Consider the following 13028-nt stretch of genomic DNA (forward strand, 5'->3'; position numbering starts at 1 on the left):
AAAACATAAACAGAAAGAGAAATTTCCACCAATTATCCCTAGATCTGCCTTCTGTAGATCGGCATAATAAGTGTGATTCTCCTTCTACATGACAAACCTTCAAGTGTCTGAAGATAATTCCGCCTCATGGCCTCATTCCAATTCCATGTTAACATCCCCATCTTAATTTGGCATGGCTTTCAGACCTTTTACCATCTTACTACCCTTTTTCTTTTTTTGTCCATGTAATTTATTTCCATAATTAACAAAGTCAAATCTTTGAGTATTCAATTCTTTATTGCTGTTGATATATGATTTTGAGAGATGATGGATTTATAAATCACATAAGATACAAACAATTATTTTTATAATATTAGTCAATAGTTAACATTTCCTGGTTGTTAAATTATTTGAAAATCTGTTTCTAGGAAGAAGGCACAAGTTTTATTTTAACATTGCTGTGTCTCAGATGTTACTTCTTTATATTTGCAAAATATATTTTCATGGTCATAGTTATACAACATGTCTGTTTACTTGATGCCTTTTAAACAAACCAAATGTCACTCAAACAACAGATGGTTTCTGACTTGAATTATATAGGTTGGGATCATTATGCAGTGTACAGTGAAAGATAAAAATCTTAGCATTGTCATTTGTTGCATAAAAACTTGAAACAAAATATTCTCTTGATTAATGTTAAGAGAAATCACAACAAAAATATGTGATGGCAGGCAATAGTATGGTGTTTACAAGAAGGGAGAGGAGGTGGTAGAAAGAGGAAGAGGATCAAGGGAATCAAATATGTGGTGACAAACGTAGGGTAGACATTGGGTGGTAAGCACACAATAAAATATACAGATTATGTATTATAGACTTGTATACTTGAAACCTATATAGTTTTATTAACCAATGTTACCGCCAATGAATTCAATTTTTAAAAAATCAAAAATAAATAAAGGAATAAAATGGAAAAAATGTATATGATAGTGATCAAATATCAGTTCAAAAATAATAATGACTAGCACATTTTAAAAATAAAGTTAAGAGATTGAACATCAACTAGCATGCTAATATTTTTTTTAATATATTTTATTGATTTTTCACATAGAGGAAGGGAGAGAAATAGAGAGATAGAAACATCAATGAGAGAGATACAGTGACCAGCTGACTCCTGCACCCCCCCCCCACAAGGGATTCACCTGCAACCAAGGTATATGCCCTTGACCAGAATCGAACCTGGGACCTTTCAGTCCCCAGACCAACGCTCTATCCACTGAGCCAAACTGGTTTCAGCCATGCTAATAATTTCTTTAGTTTGTTATACCAAACATTGGTAACCTGTTTGCTTTAGACCCTTCAGATAGTACATATACCATGTTCAATTATAAAATGACATTTTCTTTTTGCCACAATATTCTAGTTAATCCCATCTGCTATCTTCTATACCTAGTGCTCAACACATTAAAAACAATTGCTACTCATGTAGAATGTGTCCCTTCTTGGAAATGAATCTAAGATTAAAAGAATGTTTTTCTTTGAAGTATTCTTAATTTTTTTAAGACTTGGAGTTTTGTAATTCCCACTAGACATCAAAGAGCACACTAATGTAGCTGTATCTTTCAACAACAATTACTAATGATGAAAGGTAGCAGCAAGCAATGTTGAACTACATATAGTTGAAAATGTAAGGAAACAAATTGCAAAAAATTAATATCTGTAGCACTACTGTACACTTTTATTGTACAGCTTGCTATACAGATGTATTTTCCTAAAATCTGTCCTCCCCTTCTATTTTACACTAGAGGCCTAGTGCACAAAATTCGTGCACAGGGAGGAGGGTGTCCCTTAACCCAGCCTTCAACCTCTCCAATCTGGGACCCTTTAAAGGATGTCTGACCGCCTGTTTAGGCCCAATCCCACCTGGCAGTCATACATCCCTCACAATCCAGGATTGCTGGCTCCCAACTGCTCGCCTGCCTCCCTTCCTGATTGTTCCTAACTGCTTCTGACTGCCAGTCTGATCACCCCCTACTACTCCCCTGCCAGCCTGTTTGCCCCAAACTTCCTTTTTATGCTAGCCTGGTCACCCCTAATGCCCTCTCCTGCAGGCCTGGTCACCCCCAACAACTCTCCCCTGCAGTCCCTCCCAACTGTCCTTCCCTGTAAGCCTGATTGCCCCTAACTTCCCTCTCCTGCAGGCTTGATTGCCCCCAAGTGCCCTCCCTTGTAAGCCTGGTCCCTCCCAACTGCCTTCCCCTGCTGGGCATCTTGTGGTGGCCATCTTGTGTCCACATGGGGGCAGGATCTTTGACCACATGGGGGCAGCCATCTTGTGTGTTGGAATGATGGTCAATCTGAATATGACTCTTTTATTAGATAGGATAGATGCCTGGTACATGGGTGGGGGCCAGCTGGTTTGCCCGAAAAGGTTTCCAAGATCAGGGAGGGGGTTCCCTTGGGATGTGGGGAGGCCTGAGTGAAGGGCCTGTGGTGGTTTGCAGGCCAGCCATGCCCCCTGGGTAGCCAAGCAGAAACCCTGGTATCTGTGGTTTATTTATCTTCTACAATTGAAACTTTGTAGCCTAGAGTGGAGCCAAGTCTTCTGCTTGCTCCATGGTGGCAGCCATTTCTGTTGGGACTTATGTATCTTCTATAATTGAAACTTTGTAGACTTAAGTAGAGGGCTGGGCAGGCCAGGGTGTTCAGAAAGCTTGGCTTCTTCCATTGCTGGGGAAACACAAGCCTCTCTCCTGCTCTCTGTGGTGATAGCCATCTTGGTTGGGTTTATTTGCATATTTGCTCCTGATTGGCTTGTGGGCATGGCTTGTGGCTATAGCAAAGTGATGGTTAATTTGCATATTGCTCTTTTATTAGATAACATTCAAAGAAGAATGGCCCTACATTCCAATTACCATACCCATTTATCCTACATACACATACACACACATATACATACATGCATAAATGGTGTAAAATAATCTTAAATTAACCTACAAGTTTAACAATGCTATGATCCCAGAAGGAAATTTGTATGATACTATTATTTCCATTGCTTTTAAAGGTTATATACATATATTTCTTAAATATAAACTGAGAATGAAATGCAAAAATAAATTTAGTCTCCTAAATTAAAACCCTCAAATCAATCTTATATATTTACCTTAAATATATCATCTTGACTCATTGTTATATTAATTTTGTTACCTTTCATTATACCTGAGACTTAGGGAGAAAAAGAAATTTGATTTTGATACAATTGATAGCTAGCTAATGAAATCTTTTATCCAGTGTTTTTGAAAACACTAAATATATATAAATAACTGGAGTTAATGTGTTAATCATGTAAAATCCTATGTTCCAACTCTCAAATATTCTCATTGGGTCGGTCTAAGGTACATGTCAGATGTGGAGGCTTATGAGTCCTGACCAATATTTCAGGGGGAAAAAAGGGAAAACAAGATTCAATAGTCATATTTTCTAAATAATTTTAAATTAGCAACTTATTTGACAGTTTACAGTAAACTAACCTCATAGAATAATAAAATTCTAATGCCAAACTCTAGTTATAAAATTTTACAAATTTATTATTTTAAAAATTTTATATAATTGACATTTTCTTTCTGCCCCAATATTCTAGTTAATCCCATCTGTTATCTTGACATTAATGGAAGGATGAATAAACAAAGGCAACCCTGAATGAATTTATTGAAGGGAAGCTGAATTACAATCTGTATAAAATTAGTTAACAGAAAACTCACTTAAAGTGAAATAAGGAGGCCAGATGAGGGAGCACTATAATCAACTACAATGTACAAAAGGGGAAACTCATTGTAGTGGACATTCCCAACTTCCTCTTCCCCTCTAGAAAAGAGCTACCTTTGTGTAGGGGACTTACACTGGTCTTATTATGGATGCATGTAGCAGATTGTAATGCCTTGCTGTTCTCAAATCATCCCAATTTGGTGGAGAGCTATCTTGGCAACAAATTTGGTAGGCCGTAGGAGGATCCAGAAAATACCCTTGATATCTCTGAGGCTGGTGAGAAAACAGATGAGGCATCCACAGAATCCACTGAGTTTACTGTTTACTTATCATCCCAGAATTTGAGGGTAAGTTGAGGATAAGCTTCCTCCTATACCACAACTTCTACTTGCTTTGCATTTTGAAGAGTCACAGGCTCTATTCAGGATATGTCCAAAAGCTTCTGAGAGAGAAACATAGATCAGACCATCAAACTTCAGAGGGAAGGTAGGTGAGGGTAGGGATAAGGGGGAGAGATCAACCAAAGGACTTATATGCATGCATATAAGCCTAACCAATGGACACAGACAACAGGATGGTGAGGACATGAGTGGCAATTATGGAGGGTAATGGGAGAATAAGGACACATATGTAACACCTTAATCAACAAAGATATAACACACACACACACACACACACACACACACGTTTCTTACTTTTTTGTCAAAGGCCCTGTTTTCTGTAAGTAATCATTTTGGCTCTTCAGCCTTATTCCATTGTGATCAGGCTGTTTCTTGAGACTATTAATCTTTGTCCTTAATACCTTTGGAAACAGACCTTTTCTACTGAAACTGGCTGGCCTTCATTCTGGTTCTAAATCAGATGGTCTCACTGAAACTCCCAAAAGTCCTTATTTCTGAAGTTCATTCTATACTTTGGATTAAAATATACAAATTGAAAAGATTAGATACTCCAAAGTATAGTTGGTCATATTTTACAATTTTAAATGTTATCTCTAGAATTCTGATGTTCCTATTATATCTCAAAATAATGCCATGTAGTGATTTCCACTTATACCTTGAACATTCTTAGGTGAATATTGCATAGAATAATTATAATTGCACCTAGAAATTATATAGAATATCGTCTTGGTGTCTGAAAATGTTTTAGTATTATTTTCTTCATTACTATGTAAAGACCTGTTTTGAAAATAATTATTTTGAACATTTTGTTTTCCAAATTTTAAGGCAAATATCTTACTAATAAGTAAATTGCATAGTAGTCATTAGTATTATAAGTAAGAACTGGTGAAACTTCAAAAAATGCCATTGGATAAATTTAGATATAATGTTAAACTTAAATATATTAGAGCATTAAGTTATTGCTATAAATAAGTAAATATACATATTTTTTCCAAAAATTTGATAATGAGAAGAGTTAGGAGTAACCAACTACTACTTTTACTGCCAAAAGAAGAATGTAGTAAACTGATAACATATGCTTTCATTTTTCCATCATTTCCTGGAAAATATTTTACTAACCAAGACCACTTTCACTCAGCAACCATGGGAATCAAGTAACTTAAAATCTTCTACAGTTTCTAATATAAATATAGCATAAAATAATTAATTTAGCTGTGTGGTTGAAAGATGGATTTGTTAGAGAGTTTTTTGTTCAATAGCATCATGGAATTGAAAATCTTCAAATTTGTTCAGTGTGTTTAGATTAAAATTGGTTAGTTTTTATGTTTCTTTAAATTAGCTTATCCATAAACCAATTCAAATTTGTTTGGGTTAACACTAAGAGTAGAACTTGGTCATAAGAAGTGAACAGAAATATAATTGCTGAAATGTACACATAAGGAGATGTTTGACATTGAAATTGGGACTCAAAAGAACTGTTGGCCCAGAAAGAAACTCACTACAGACTGATTCATTTGCCTCTCAGCATAACCATTATTGTTTGTCTCATTTTCAGTTTTTATAAGTGTATTTCTAGTAGCACATGATCTCGCTCATTTAGGGGAAATGATGAACAAGATTGATGAACAAGAACAGACCCAGAGACAAGGAAGCATATATCAGACTGTAGGACCTCAGAGGGAAGGAAGGGGAGGGTGGGGATAAGAGAGAGAGAGATCAACCAATGGACTTGTGTGCATGCATATGAGCCTAACCAGTGGTCACAGACCACAGCGGGGTGGGGGCATGTGTGGGGCAGGGTTTGGGATGGGGATGGGGGAATGAGGACAAATATGTGATACCTTAATCAATAAAGAAATTTAAAAAAAGAAGTGAGATAAATTCAAATTAAATACATTGTTCATTTCACAATTTGTGTTTGTTTGTTTTTTTTTAAACAAATTTGAAATGTCTATTTGTGCTTCCTTTTACAGATGAGAGTTTACTCTGGTCTAAATGATAACAAAAAATTACTATCTTTTAACTTAACAATATGACCTTAGACCTGATAGGGCATAGGGAGGGCAAAACAGAGACATTCTTGAAGTTACAAAGGACACACACACACACACACACACACACACAACATGTTTTTCAAAAATCCAACTAAATAAATATCTTATTTTTCTGCTGGGGTTATATAAGATAATTTAAAAATGATCTTAAACAAATTGAAATATTAAAAATCACTAAAACAAATACTGGTGATAATAAACTTCAAATTGAGAATATTCTTTAGCTAGACACTATTTGCTATATTGTTTAAAGTAATAATTTTAAATACATAAATTTAACATTAACTTTTAAAAATGTAAACAAATGGAATGAGTCAAAAGGAAATGAAGTATATATACAGACAATAGTACGGTGATTACCAGAGGGAAAGAGGAGTGGGGGAGCTAGCAGAGGATAAAGGGGGCATAAATGGTGATAGAAGGAGACTTGACTTGGGATGGTGAACACATAACACAACAAAAAGATGATAAATTATAGAATTGTACACTTGAAACCTATATAATTTTATCAACCAACAACATTCAAATAAAATCAATAAACATTAACATAAAAAAGAAAGTTAAATAAATTATTTAAATGTGCATGTTTAATTTGAGATTTAATATTTAAGAACTCACATATTTAAGAGCTTTTATTTTTTGATCTTTGTGATGCTAATATTTTATGAAGAAATCACATCTAAGTTTGCTCATTCAAGCATTAATATTAACATTAACAAAAACACTAAAATATATCACATCAATGATTTCAAGATGGGTAGTGATGATTCAATTTGATAGTTCTTTTGGAAAATATTTTATTCTTATACACACTTAAATGTGGTAACAGCCCTGGCTGTGTGGCTTAGTTGCTTGGAGCATTATCTCGTACATCTAAAAGTTTCAGGTTTGATCCTGGTCAGGGCACATACCTAGATTGCGGGTTTGATCCACAATCTGGGCACATAAAGGAAACAACTGATTGATATTCCTCTCTTACATCAATGTTTCTCTCTAATTCTCTCTCTTACTCTCCCTTTCTTTCTCTAAAATAAATATTTCCTTATGTGAGGATTAAAAAAATTAAATTTGGATAACAACATCCAAATTACCTTACATACAGTGATATGAAATATCATTTTAAATATATCATTCAATGAAATTCCAAAGATATTTGTTAAATTGTTCACAGTGTAATAAATATTGTTAAATTTCCACAATGTATTAGATATTGTGCTAAATGCATGGGACAAAAACATGAATAAAGAGTAGAAATTCACACTTCAAGGTGAGGTTGGGCAGATAAATGTATTGCACTTGAAAACAACTCAGATCCAGAGGGTGAGCTGTGGCACTTTCTGTTATTCCAAGTGAACCAACAGAAGGCTTAATTTCCAAGAGGAAGTTAAATCAATTATCAAACTAGAAAAATAACATCATATGAAGTTTACACAGCAAATAGTCATTTGTGAAAGGTAAATTAGACTTTCCATTGTTATTTTAAATTTTAAGAAAGTTCTTTCTGGCTTTTATAATCTTATGATTAAATATCTGGAAACCAGGCATGAGCACTCTGGGAAGGAAAGGGAGGGTGGGGGTGGGGGGATCCTGAAAAAAAAAATCTTTGGATAAAAGAGGATTAAAATAATCTACTTGTGTTATGAAAATCTGAGTTAGTAATCTGAGTTGGAATGGATATAATGTGTTTTAAACTCAATCAATTTATAATAGTCTTCAGAAATTTAGACTTTGATGCATGTATTGTGAAAAAGAATTTATTTGAATGTTAAAACTTACATAATAAAAGTAGTGAGGAAAATGTACAGTTTTGTTATCCATTTTGGAAGAAAAAATTCTAATGTAAAAATGAAGCTTTGATTAGAACCATGCTCTAACCATAGAAGATGGTAAAGGGAGGATAAATAGTGATGGGAGGAGACTTGACTTTAGGTAGAGAATACACAGTACAATATATAGATGATGTATTTTAAAACTCTATACATAAAATCTATAGACTTTTATTAACCAATATCCAACCAATATATTTAATTAAAATTAAATAAATGAAAATAATAAATAAATAAAAATGAAGCTTTGAAAATTAAATAAACAACCCAAAGACTACAATAATCCTCACTTAACATTGTAGATAAACTGTGACATTAAGTGAGACGATGTAAAAGAAAACTAATTTGACCATAAACTAATTAAAATAACCACGAGTTAATACCCATGGTATATCATTAATGTTATGATAAAACATTATTGATAAATTTTACATTATCCAAGTACCTACTGTTTATTAAACTTTCCACTAAAAGTTATAACTTCACTTTATTAAAAAAAATCACATGTAAAAAGTTGAAAATATTACTCAGTTTTAATGTAGAGACACCTATCTTAGATCTTTCAAATGTCTGATTTTTATAAATCTGTATTGTTAATAAAACTATATATTTTTTTTTCAAAGGAGTTAGGGTTACAATACAATATAGGTTCCTGGAATAGAGTGAGGGACTACTTATTAAAATAGGATGCAATTACATTTAGGTAAAAGAAAGCAAATCAACCTATTTTATTTGCTTTGTTTGCATACTGTTTAAAAGTTTAGGTTATTTAGTAAACAATTGTTATTTAAGCTCTCTTTTTTCTTTTTCTTTATTGATTAAGGTATGTGACCTTATCCCCTCATTAACCCCCACACCCCCATACCCATGCCCTCACCCCCTGGTGTCTGTGTCCATTGGATAGGCTTATATGCATTTATATAAATCCTTTGGTTGATCTCTCCATCTTACCCCCACCCTCCCCTACATTCCCTCTGAGGTTTGATGGTCTGTTCAATGCTTCTCTGTCTCTGGATCTGTTTTTGTTCATCAGTTTATGTTGTTCATTATATTCCACAAATGAGTGAGATCATGTGATATTTATCTTTCTCAGACTGGGTTATTTTGCTTAGCATAATGCTCTCCAGTTCCATCCATGCTGTTGAAAATGGTAAGAATTCCTTCTTTTTTACAGCAGCGTAGTATTCCATTGTTTGATGTACCACAGTATTCTAATCCACTCATCTGCTGTTTCCAAATCTTAGCTATTGACAATTGTGCCTCTATAAACATAGGGGTGCACAAATCATTTCTGATTGATGTTTCTAGTTTCTTAGGATATATTCCTAGAAGTGGGATCATTGGGTCAAATGGGAGTTCCCTTTTTAGTTTTTTAAGGAAACTCTATACTGTTCTCCACAGTGGCTGCACTAGTCTGCATTCTCATCAGCAGTCCACAATGGCTCCTTTTTTCTCCACATTATCACCAGCATTTGTCATTTGTTGATTTGTTGATGATAGCCATTCTGACAGGTGTGAGATGTTACCTCATTGTAAGCTCTCAATACAGATGAGGGGAAAAAGTATGTTTGTAGTTACAATACAAATAAATAACACAAAATTAATAATAATACAGGGATAAACTATGTTTTGTATACTCATAAACCTACTTTTGCCCACCCCTCTATCTAATACAAAATATCAAATGATTATGCTGTACACCTTAAACTAATATGCTATACTTATATATTTAGGTGCATTTATAAAGATCAACAATCAAATAATCATGTCAATTATTATTTTTTTTACCTTAACTGATCCTGTTTATTGTATTTCTGAATATCAGATAACATACCTTTGGAATCAATGATTATTTGATTACTAGAGTCCCAGTCCATGACATTCGTGCACTGGGAGTGGGAGGGTTGTCCCTCAGTCCTGCCTGTTCCCTCTCCCAGTCTGGGAAAACTCAGGGGATGTCTGACTGCTGGATTGTGGCTGGATGGCTTTCTGCTGCTTGAGCTTCAGAAGCTGTTGCATGTGCATGGGTTGGGCCACCACGGTCTGTCCTGTGAACACCATTGAGTGGTGAGTCAAGTGTGGAGGCAAGCTGACCCTGAGTTCCCTGCACTTCCCTGAGTGACTGAGTTGTTCAGACTGACTGCCTTCTACAGAGAACAGCACTGGGATCAGGCCTAAGCTGACATTTGGACATCTCGCAGTCCGGGACCCTTCAGAGGATGTAGCAGTGCTGAGCAGTGCTTCTCCTGTGGAAGTGCACTGACCACCAGGGGGCAGCCCCTGCCTTGAGTGTCTTCCCCCTGGTGGACAGTGAGCATCATAATGACTGGTCATTTCTGTTGTTCTGCCCTAAAGGTTGCTTAGGCATAGCTTTTAGATAAAAATAAATTTGTTAATGCTGAAGGTAGCAGAATTTATTACCCCAAAGTGTGTCACTTTGGTATGTGGATTACTTAGAGTTGAAGGCAATCTTGCAAACTTAAGTAAAACTTTTACCTCTCCCTTCACTACCTAAAACAATTTAGATAGGGTAGCCCAGAAAGAGACCTATTACCAGTGATCACTTTTTATCTGAATGATCTATATGTATGGTAGGGCAAACATCTAATTACCAAACATATACTCTCTTTATTATCCTGTGCATTACTCTTCTCCTCATGGATGCTGCAGGCCCTTATCCAATTCTTTATCTCAGGATGGCAATTAAGCCTCAATTACTGGGCTATCTTTGAAGTTCATATTTTTATAGGGCTCTCATATGCACAAAATTAACTTTTTTCCCCCCTGTTAATCTGCCTTATGTCAACTTAATTACTTGGCCAGCCAAGAAACCTCGAAGAATAGAAGGAATTTTTCCCCCCTCTCCTACAATGCCTCTTAGCCTCTTTCAAAAATGGCTACTTCATAATCCCTGTCAGAAATTTTAAGGTTCAAAAGCATCCATTTAAAAGTAATATTTTGATCTTTTCTTACTTTGAAATCTAATATGGTCTCCAAAAAACTTATTTCCCATTACCAATGTGTATATATACAATTATTTAAAATATCTGAAATTCAAATGAGTAAAGTATACTAACTTGAATGAGATTATAGAAGAAAATGTGATTGAATTCACAAGCTCTAACTAAAATTGATTTGGCAGGTAGCCAAGTCCTAGGCCAGTATCTTCCCTGAAAAAAGGTCAATCTTTAGCTTAATTGAGCCTATATATTGTCTTTTTGAATCTCAGATAAAATAACTTTAGAATATCAGGGCACGTTTCTTTTTTCCCCCCAGACTAGAAAACACAAAAGCCCTGTTATTGTTATCATATTAACTGTTGAATGCTAACTATCATATATCCACAATGTAGAAAGTGTCTATTTGTTTTACTTTTTATCCAATCCCAGAGGTGTCTAAAAGAAGCTGCCAAACTGCCATTCTCTGGACCATTTTCTCAATGCTTTCAGATTTTGCTTCCCAGCAACTGTTGGCTGAAATTAACTCATAAAAATTCTCTATAGGTTTAAATGTTTCTTATGTTAACAGTGATCAATTAAAATGACAAATACTTCAAGCAGCAGCCATAATATGTATTATGCAAAGGGAAGCAAGATTTGACACCCCAAACTGTGTCTCTTTGGCATAAGGATTATTTTATGCTGATTAGATTTATGAAACAGTAGTCATAGGAAAAACTGCAAAAACTGAGTAGAAATTATTCTTTTGTAACAGACATTTACTTTTACAAGGGAAATCTCTATTTATAAGAGTGTGTCCCTCTAGGTACCAAGAAGAGGATGAATAAATCTCCAAAAAGTCTTATCAATGGAGAAGGCAACAGACCTAAATCTGCATAACAACTTACCCCAGTTCATTTACTTTGCCTGAAATCAAGGCACTCCTCTACCCATCATCTTTTGTGTTTAGTTGAAAATAGTATTGAATAGAACTGCCTAGGCCATTTTGGAGATGTACTCTTTTTTTGGGTATCTCCCATGCACACAGGAGGTATACATGTTATTAAACTACTGTTTTCTTCCCCTGTTAATCTGCTTTTTATTATGGGTAAGGGGTTTGACAAGAACCTAGAAGGATAAAGGGAACAAAAAAGATTCTTCCCCCACACTAGCATGAAGATTGCATAATTTAAACTTATATTTCTCAGTACTTGGTCTATAAATAATGGCAGTAGTGGTAGTGGTGAAAAAGTTGACATAAAGATTCAAATTGCTAGATTCCATTGATATGATGTAAATAAGCTGTTTATTAATAAGAGCAAAGGAGTAAGAGGAAGGCCAAATATTATAGGCATTTATTTGTGCAGCTTTGCCAGAAAGCTTCAGTGTAACACTCTGCAGAAAGCCACTGGTCTATGGACAGGGGGCATTGAGACACATGCCCACGTGACATACTTGTATGTCAATTAAGCCTGGGGACAGGTCAATGGCCAAAGCAGGTGTGGCCTCTACAAGCAAGGGGGAGATTTGAAATGCTTAAACTCCTGAACAAAGATGTTTGTTCTCTTATGCTCTTGCTTTCTCATGTTTGACTCTTGTCTTGTGAGGCTTTCATGCTCCTGCATTCACCCATTTGGTTCAAGGCCATGTGGACACCATAAAATGAACTAACAGATTGCAACTAACCTAATACCACACTGGACCCAGTTCTACCATGGTATGGACATTTGGAACACTGGCTTTACTTTTAAAAGTTATTTCATTTCTGTTACAAATAGGTAATAAAAGCTAAGTCTTCGTTCTCACATTTTTAATAGGTTATTAATAGCTCCTAAACCAAGCAATATTTAATATAGAATGGGAAAGACTATTGGTGAATATATTTTTTGTTTGTTTGTTTGTTTGTTTGTTTGTTTTTGTAGTTCAATTCATTATAAAACTTACTAGAGACCCAGTGCATGAATTCATGCTTGGTTGAGGTTCCTCTGGGTGGGCTGCAGGGATCAAGCCAAAACCCACAGTCCAATGCCTCCTGCAGCTCCTCTCTGCTAATCCAGTTCATCCTGG

Source organism: Pipistrellus kuhlii, unplaced genomic scaffold (genome assembly GCF_014108245.1).
Source record: "Pipistrellus kuhlii isolate mPipKuh1 unplaced genomic scaffold, mPipKuh1.p scaffold_m20_p_54, whole genome shotgun sequence".
Classification (NCBI taxonomy): domain Eukaryota; kingdom Metazoa; phylum Chordata; class Mammalia; order Chiroptera; family Vespertilionidae; genus Pipistrellus; species Pipistrellus kuhlii.